Genomic DNA, 10,046 nt, shown 5'->3' with positions numbered 1-10,046 from the left:
GGTGGGAGGAAGAAGGGAAAGAGAAAGCTAAAGCAAAGGGGGAAGCAGGAATTTGAATAAACAGTGAGATTTCTTTTTCTTTCTCCAGAACTTTTCTCTAAGTTGCTTAAAGAAAAATAAGCCTTAAGCCATTAATGTCTGTTATTCTTATTTTGGAGAGGAGAAACTGAGGTACAATGAGGTTAAGTAACTTGCTTTGGGCCCCTGAATATCAGCTGAGGAGATGGGCTTGTTGTTATTCAGAGGGCTTAACGGGAAAAGGGAAATGTAGAGACAAAAGTATGATTAGCTATGCAAATGGCTATTTTAGTCTTTGTTGCCTGTCCATGTCACAGATGGAATGTTTGTGTCTCCCTCCCTTGTCTGTATGTTGATAGCCTACCTCTCAACATGATGGCATTTGGAGTTGGGACCTTTAAGAGGTGATTAGGCCATTCGGGTGCAGTACTCATGGATTGATGCTCTTATAAAAGAAGCACCAAAGAGATTCCTTATCCCTTGTACCATATGGGGATACAGAAGAAAGACAGCCGATTATAAAACAAGACCTCTGCCCTCACCAAACAATGAAACCACTGATGGCTGGATCCTAGATTTCCCATCATCCAAAACTGTGAGAAATAGCTTTCTATTGCTTACCAGCCATCCACCTTAAGGTATTTTCTAGAGTGGCCATGACAGATCAAGGTATTCCAGAGAATTAATTTTGTCCTTGCCAAATAGGCTTCCTAGTTGGGTACTTGGACAAACCTAGTGAAGGTACAGCGGTGAGATGTGCAGACCTGACATGACTCCAGTATTCTCTCCCAAGTGGGGGCCAAGAACTATCATCATGTCTATCATTTTCAAATCTAGAAAATTTAGAAACTTCAGTAGTTATTTGAAATCACTGCAACACTAAGACATTCTGGTAGTTTGTGACTGTTTAAATTGCACTTTAAAAATGATCAGTGTACGATGGGTTGGTGGTAGGAAAAGTTAGGACAGTATGTGACTTTATCACAGTCCAAGAAGCACTCGTACATTCATACGTTGTCTTTGCAGATGAGAAAGGCAAGGCTCAGAGAAATGGAAGGTTCTTTCAAGGTCTTTTAATTGTCAGCTCTGTGAGTGAAGGGCAGGAGGTAGAATGGGGACTGCTAGTTTCAGCTCTGGTAAATTGCTCATCTTTAAGGCATACCATTCCTTTTGTGCCTTCACAAGTCCTGAGTAGCTGTATGGATAGCTCAACACCCTTCTCCATCTTCAAGTTGCCCTTTTGTATTAGAATAGAAGGCAGAATTCTGGCTGAAGACTGTCCTTAGCAATCTTCATTGAATTTAGGCTCTGGGCTTAGGAAGAGAGGAGACTTTTCTGGAATCACTGCTGCCAGCATCTCAGGGTTCCCTTCCTCCACTGCTCATTTGTTTAATATTACTTGGAAAGGATTGATCCTTGGTGAGAATAAGCAGGAACCTAGGTTATTAGGAGTGTTTCCTAAGGATATGGCACCTTTCTAATCCCACAGAAGTTCATAAATTGTCCATCTGTGCCAGAGGCACATGTTTGTAGGGTGTGGAAGCCAACTGGCATTCTAAGTGGAACAAATGGAAAAAAATTCTGGCTGTGGAAGCCAATGGGAATTCTTTACCTTAATTAAGAAAGAACTCTGCAGTAGTGAAAGTCTAGGTAGAAAAGGCAAGAAGACCTGGCTTCTGACTTCATTAAAACAAACTCTGCTTAATTAGAACTTCGTTAACACAAGTTGGAAAAGATCAAGGCTCAAGCCCATTGAATTTGGGCCAGTTTAGGAATAAAACCTTATGGTTCAACTCCTACTCTTGGGAGCACTCTTTCACACTCCTAGCTGTATAAAGATTCCTAAGAGAATCCCAACACTTGAAATACTCAACTTCTTCAGGGGAAATAGGCCCTGGCATTCTGAAATATGGCATTTAAAAGGCAATATTTGCCAGGCACCTGTGGCTCACACCTATTATCCTAGCCAATCAGGATGCTGAGATCTCAAGGTTGTGGTTCAAAGCCAACCTGGACAGGAAAATCTAGAAGTATGGCACTATCTTTAGTGAAAAAGCTAAGGGACAGGGCACCAAGCCTTGAGTTTAAACTCTAGTACTTTAGTACTAGCACCAAAAAAAAGGAATTTTTACTTAAAGTTTTACGATTCAATAAATATAGAGCTTCATATTAACCAAGAGCTTGTTTGGACCTTTCTTACTATCTGGATTCTTGAAAGGCCAAGTCAGTAAACTATTCAGGAATAAAAACAAAATATATTTCTCAGATTTAATAGGTTCTTATTTGTATTAGTACAATGTAAACAAAACTAGAGAAAGGGAAGTTTTAGGAATCCAAATAAACAGTCTTAATGTGATTTGTTTTTCCAAACAGTTCTTGGATTCTCCTTTCTTCTAGTCATGTTTCAAGTGCCTTTCCGAGATAACCCCAGATACCTTGCATTTCATTGAGATACACACATGTCTCTCTTGTGCTCTTGTTTATTATTTCTGCTGAAAATACAAACAGCTAGCTGGAAATCCTAGAAGAATTTAGGAAGAAGAGATCGACTGATTGACAATAAACACGGTAAATCCCATGTGACTAAATAAGTGCTTATACATGAAAGCAAGAATACACACGTAGAATGCTTAAAAACAAAGTTTGGGCTAAGAATGTGATTGGGTAGGAAATTCATTGGTGGGGGAGGGGACCATTATTTCAACCCAAAAGTTGAAAAGTCTTAGGTGACAAGGCTGAAATTAAGAGCTATGTGAGAGCTGACATTTTCTATTACTGAAGTTGTTTTGTTCTTGGCTTAAGAAAATGGATCTGGGATAAACTGTTGTTGTTGTTGTTTTAAATAAATTCCTGCAAATGACGTAACTTTAGTTATGTTGCAGTCGCTGAAAAAGGACTAGCCCTTCTCTGTAGCCTTGATGTGCATTGTGAATTTGGGACATGAAACTTACATTTGTCTCTCTATGTCTGCTGGCTGGAGATACTACCAGCTAGGCCGAGTTACTTCTCTCTTAGGAGAAGCTCTTTCTGTCTTGGATTCATGTGAAATTCACCATACAACTGTCAGAAGACATGAGATCATCTTTACATAATGAGAGAGAGAAAGCTGGGACTTCATTTCATATTTTTTTCCCACAGATTCTGTGTTCCACTCTTGTCAGTCATATCTGAAAGGCTGACAGTTACCAGGGCTGTGGCCAGCAGGGGGGAGAATGTGTCATTGCTGGCTGTGCTAGCCATAGCAACATGTCTGCTTCAGAACAGATCTAGGGCTGATGAGCAAACACAAGAATGTTTAAGAAGGCTTGAGACTGAAAGAGACCAAAGGTGAGTGCCAGGGCCATCCATCAGAAACTTTCAATGACCAATAACAGAATATCCACACAGTCATCTTACTTTTCAACAAATTATTAAGTTGGCAAAGCAAATAATTAATGGTAGTTTATTACTACTTGGGAAGCTTCTCAAAAAGTCTTTGGTTGAGAGGACTCTGGTTTCTCATAACCCCAGCTAGTACTGAATTACAATGTCAACCAGCAAAGGTATCTAGCACCACAAATATTATGTTAGTGGTAGCTGAGGCATCTAATATGAATAAGACATTTCTTTTCTTTCTTCTTTTTCCTTTTGGCAGTAATAGGGTTTTGAACTCAGGGCTTCAGGCTTGTTAGATAAGCACTCTATAACTTGAATCACACCACTAATCCATTTTTGTTTTAGTTCTTTATCAGAGTGTCTTATGCTTTTTGCCAGGGCTTGTCTTGAACTATGATCCTCCTAACTATAACTCATAAATACCTAAAATTACAGGTGTGCACAGCCTGGAAGGATGAATAGAATTTATCCAGAAAAAGGATATTGTGAACAAGCAAATACTTTAAGTATAAAGGCTTGAAGTCAAAAATGTTTTGGATTTCTAGGTTAGGACAGTTTCATTATCCTAATCTTCTTGCTTTGGATTCTAACTTGAAATGCAACAATTAGCAAGATCTTCTTTGTTCTAACTGTCTCAGGCTTCCCTTCCAAACGATGACTGCATTGATCCCACTGGTGGAATTCCTGCTGGGAAGATGGCAAGCCAGCCTGGAGTAGAAGCAGAGAGAAGCAGCTATGCATGTGTGGCATCATGTATCCAGAAAGCTGGAGTGCTGTGGACTTATACCTGACGTCAGGAGGAGGAGGTGTGTCCATGCAGACTGTTTATCATGATTTATGGTCATCAGTGACAGAAGACTACTTCAGTGGATACTAGACAATTCCCTTTGCGGACCTCAGATTTCTTCTATTGTAAAGTGAGCTTGATTTATTAGATCAGCCATTAGAAAAGTTTCTTAGGAGCTGGGTATGGTGGCTCACGCCTGTAACCTAGCTACTCAGGAGGCTGAGATCTGAAGATCACGGTTCAAAGCTAGTCTGGACAATAAAGACTGTAAGACTCTTATCTCCAATTAGCCACTAGAAAATGGGAAGTGGTGCTGTAGCTCGAGGGGTAGGGTGGTAGCCTTGAGCTGAAGAGCTCAGGGACAATGCCTAGGTCCACAGCACCAGACTCAGAGTCCAAGCCCCATGATCCACTAAGAAAAAAAAAAAAACAAGAAAAGAAAGAAAGAAAAAAAAGAAAAGTTTCTCAGAGTTTTAGGGTTCCACGAAGATAACTCAGTGCAGGCTGATTTCGAAGGCTAAGCCTCAGCTCACTTCAATCAGAATACTTTGATTTCATTGGCTTTCCCATTGCCAATCTATATAAGATCATGTTTGATTACAGTATGCTTTGTGTAGTTAAATCAAAAGGGAAATATTGGAAGAGAGAATCAAGTCATTAACTCTAAGCCTCCTGAAGGAAGATTTGTGTGAAGTCCCATAGTATTTGATTTACTTCATCACACTCCGTGTTGCCATGTACAGGAGCCCACTTTGCTTTACTATGCCATGGTTCCTTTCACAGGCTAGTTTTATACAGAAGTGGCGTCTCTTTGGCACATAGTTTTAGAGGCTCATAATCACAAAGCATAGAGAGAGCCCCATGACGGATAGAAGAGCATATGAAGGAGGAAAAAAATCACAGCAGGAAGTTAAAGAGACTCAGGATCAGACTGAGGCTTTTATAGCAATCTGCTCTCCCATCAGGAGACCAGTGCTCTTTCCAGAGGCAGAACCCTGAGTACCCCAGAACTTAGATACGAATCGAAGTACCCTACGGCTTCATATTCCATGCCTTTGCGTTCCTATGAAACTAGTAAATAAATAAATAATGCTGAGCACACAGATGTGGAAACTATCAAGAGCGTCACAGCTCTCTAGTCTCAATAGTCTCTTCATAGTCCTCCTAAATATTTTCTTCCATCCATGGAGAATCTCCGTTACAATTTGATAATTCCCTTTGTTTGATGTTTGGATTGTATGCTCACTTGTTCACACACATGTATATGATGTGCCTCAGCCAAAGATTCAGGAAAAAAACTACATATCTATGGAATGCACTTGGTACTTAGCTTGAATTGCTTCCCTCAAGAAATGAGTTTATAAGATTACTATTGATATAAAATGCAAGAACATTTCGGAGACAGCGTGTTACGAGGTTAAGAACAATGAAGAAATAGTTAAGAATTTGACTTTTTGGTCTGGTTCTATCACTAATCTGCTAAGTGAGCTGGGACGGGTTGCCATCTGTATTGACTTCTGGTGTGTGTGTGTGTGTGTGTGTGTGTGTGTGTGTGCAACAAATCTACTATACAGTTAAAAGGGAAGAAAGCATCTTATGAAACACAGACTATAGAGTCAGAGTGAGAACTTTGGCATCAGAATGTACCGTATGTGGATACATTTGCTTATGAAAACACCCACTGAGCCTAGCTTGGTATCTGTCTATATTGTTGAAGAAAAATGTGCCAGTGAGGTGACCCCAGGAAGAAAGAGATTCTGGAAAAGGGGCTGTGAGCAAAATAATGACAAAGAGGAGGCAAAATGGCCAGTTAAATGGATTGTTAAAATGGCCAGTTCCTGGAATCACATGAAGAAATGGCCATTGATGAGCAGAAAACAGAAGAGGCTAATCAGGGTTTTAGAAGAGACAATTAAGCAGATCCATCGGTCATCTATGTTTCAGGCCTCTCCTTGTGACATGCCCCTATTCTTTCCCTGTTCTAGTCCCCTCTCCTTTGCTAGACCTTTCCTTAACACTCTTGTGGTCAAGGCCTTGTCCCTTTGGTTGCAATCAATTTTCGAGGACAACTCTCTTAAGAGTGGGGGGAGGGGGGTAAAGAACAACGTGGGGGTTCCTACTCAGATTCCTGAAGTGCACACTCCCTGGCCTATCTGTTGTGCAATTGTTTCTGATTCTTAGCATCTGAAACTCCTAGGGGAAATGGTTTTTCATGCAGAGAGCTCCTCAGCCAAAACTACTTGGGATTTAGTCTTTATTCCCCTGTACTTGGCCATGGATCAAGGAGTGAGGAAGATACAGGAGTCCAGCTCACTCCTCTTGCCTCAGACAGAGCCTGGAGGACTCAGGAGAGTGAGGCAGAAGCTGCTTTCTGCTTTGGCCTGAGGAAACACCCTTGCTGGGCTTTATTCCCTTATTCCCTTCCTGGTGGCCTCTCAGTTTTGTACTGGTCTCCTTTAGAAGTATTTTCTTAATAAAACCACTTGCTCTTGACTTCTCATCTCATGCAGCCCCACCTAAAAGCATATTGTAACCCATAAAGCCAGCGTTTTGAGCTCACGGTAAACTAGAGTACCTTTAAGAGTCTGATGAAAGTTCTAAGCAGTTGTCTCCTTTCTTTTCCCTCCCTCCATCCCTCCCTTCCTCCATCCTTCCATCCTTCCTTCCTCCCTTCTTTCCTTACCCCAGGAAATTCCTATTTTTTGCTCATGTCACAATTTCATGCTTGTAATGTTGTTTTCTTTGTTCATTCTTAATGAAATAGAAACTCAAGGGAGGGAGAGTAAATAAAGGAAAAATAAGACAGTTTAGAGGCCAGGCCTGAAATAAATCCATGTTATATTCCCACATTCCATTGGCCAAAACTCAGTCACTTATTCCTCATTTACCTATAAAGGTAGCTGGAGTATGTGGCATACCCAGTTCCCAAGAGGAGGAGATAAGATGTGTGAGCACATGCCAAATTCTTCCCCTTCTAATTCTGTTTCAGAGCATTTCCTCTTCTTAGTTTAAGATTGTTCGGAAGTCTGAATTCTTTGGGATTTCCTGGGATAAGAAAGTGTGTTCATAAGTTACATACATGTAAGGTAAAATTGCTATATTAATATCAGTTGTGATAAAAATGCATTTCTCTGTACTAACCAACTAAGTATTAAACAACTGGGCATGTTTTAAACATGCCTCCATAAATTATGGCATTCTTTGCACTTCAATATATACGTTAATTAATAGCATCAATAAGATGTGCGACACCATATCCTGTACTCATTAACATCAAGAGCAGCTCTAATTTTATTGGTTCTATATTCAGTTTTCAAATAAGATGAACTTTTTGGAAGGGCTTCCTGCTTGCTAGCCATGTACTCTACCACCGAGTCACATCTTCAGCCCTCTTTTACCCTAGTTATTTTTCAGATAGGATCTCAAATTTTACCTGGCTTGCCTCAGACTGCAGACCCCGTGCTGATGCCTCCAGCTCATGTCTGTGATTCTGTGCCCCAGCCATCAAGCTTAGCTGCCCCCTCAATTGTTTATAGAGGTATTTCCATTCCACAAAAGAAAGGAGATGGATTTGGGCAGGATAATCTCTTGATGTAGACCAAAACATACCCAAGGATCAGAACCATATTCTACTAAATCCAGATTCCAAAGACGAGGTGACCATGGACCTCAAAGAGGAGAAAGCCTCCTCTTTGCTTATAGGGGCTGGAAGTTTAGCCTAGTGGTAGAGTGCTTGCCTAGCATGCACGAAGACCGGGGTTCCATTCCTCAGTACCACATACATAGAAAAAAGCCAGAAGGGGCACTGAGGCTCAAGTGGTAGAATTCTAGCCTTGAGAAAGTCCAAGGACAGGGCTCAGGCCCTGAGCTCAAGCCTAGGGCTGGCAAAAAAGAAAAAGAAAAAGTGCTTATAATATCCATATTATGCTTGGTTTGAGATCTGAATCTCAATTTGAGCTTCAGCTGACTTAAAACACTTTGCTTTGTGAATTTTGGAAAATTAATCAGCATACATTTGTTCGTTTTATGAAGTTTCACACCCCTGCATGTGGTTTTCAGGTTTGATTCATTCAGATGCATGTTAGAAAAGGCAGAATTCCCATCTCAGCCAGGATTTTCTTCAGCTCCAGTGATTTGTTTGGTTTTGAGCCATTTTATCCCAAGTTTTATTCCTTCCATCTGATTCACATGTTTCATTGCCTACTCAACTATAGTTGTTCTTAAGGAAATAAAAGAATGAAATAAAAGAAAAGGCAAAGCTGCCCTGCTTTTAAAACAGGAAAGTATTCTGGTTTAAATTTCCTAACCCATTTTGGGTGGATTCACTGATGATTGGTGATTTGGACTCTGTTCAGATTTCCATGTCAGTTTCACAAAGCTTTATTGTCTCCTCCTGGATCTGGGTAGAGAATGGTAAGATGTGGGACTTAGCTTCATCGCTATGTTTTTCATTAGTCTACTGTTCATCTTGTGCATAGCACAAGTGATTTGTCTTTAGCACCCAGGACTTTTTCTCCTGTGTGACTGAGAAAGGGACTGAATCACTACCAGTGTTTTGTAGGTGGGGGAACGAGGCTTGGTAAGAAAGAGGTCAGTGCCATCACCATCCTTCAGGGGCAGCTACTGCCTTGTTTTGTTATTTTCCTTAATTTTTTTAAAATTATTTTTAACTAGTTGTCTCTTAATAAACGGTCTTTTAAAAGAATATTTTTAGGCATGCAAAGAAATTATATAGGGCCCTTAGCTTTTCCTGTTGACATTGTACATTACTACAGTATTTTTGTTTTCATTGTAATGAACCAAAATTGATACATTCTTCTTTCCTGAAGTTCAGAGTTACTTCTTGCAGCTTAATGTTCTTTAAATCCAGTATATCCCATTCCATAATGTGATTGGTTGATATTTCTCCTTTCCTTAGACTTCTCTTTTAATGTCTGTTTTTTCAGTGTTTGTGTATGTGGTTGTATGTGTAAGTGTGTGTGTGTGTGTGTGTGTGTGTGTGTGTGTGTGTTTGTACTAGGCTGTGAAGTAACATGGAGATCAAATTGAAAGTCTATGCTACAAAGAAAATGATAACTAGGTATTCTTGATTTCATAACAGGAATTTAGTTTAAAGGAGAATGTTAAGCAATATGCCAAATATTACAATATTTCGGATGCTAGTTTATTACAATAAAGCAGGAGAGGAGATGGGTTATATTTACAGGAAATTGGACAGCAAGTAGAAGTTATCCTAGAGATGAAGAGAATTCAGTCCTAAATGCCATTGAGATCTGCATGGACTGAGGGCGATCTCAAGGCGAGTCCTAGTGTGTTTCTGCGAGCAGTACTCATTCATTGCAGGAATGTGGTTTGTCCTTAGTGACTCATTGAGCCTACTCTCACTGATTTGGGGGGAAACGTTAGATGTGGTAAGCTGCTGGGGCCTAGAAAAAGTGCAGTAAATAGGTTTGGGTTTTATTGGCTGCTTCCCATGGGAAAGCAACTTGATTAGATTAAAGATGAAAGACTGTCTTCATCAGCTGTTTAGGCCACAACAGATGGGAGAAGCAAGGAAGGCTGGCTTCATACATGTGTCACAAACTGTACTCAGTTTAGAAAATTTAATATGGACTGCCCATCTTTGTTGATTGGCTGGTGGTAGGGAGTGGTAAGGTCACAGGTGATGAGAAATCTTCAAAGTCTTTTCTAGTAGAGATCGTTTAACTTCCATATCAACTAGGCACCACTCCTAAGATTCCTTATATTCTCTAGAAAAATGGTAGATGGAAAGGAAAATGAGAGAACCGAGAGGTGGAAAGAGGGAGAAAGGGAATTGGTGAAGACAGCAAGAATGAATGGATGTGGAATCAGTGCTTCAGGCTCT

The sequence above is a fragment of the Megascapheus bottae genome, chromosome 7 (assembly GCF_031878675.1).
Source record: "Megascapheus bottae isolate mThoBot1 chromosome 7, mThoBot2.hap1, whole genome shotgun sequence".
NCBI lineage: Eukaryota > Metazoa > Chordata > Mammalia > Rodentia > Geomyidae > Megascapheus > Megascapheus bottae.
The sequence above is the reverse complement of the archived record's forward strand: the minus strand, read 5'-3'. Positions refer to the sequence as shown.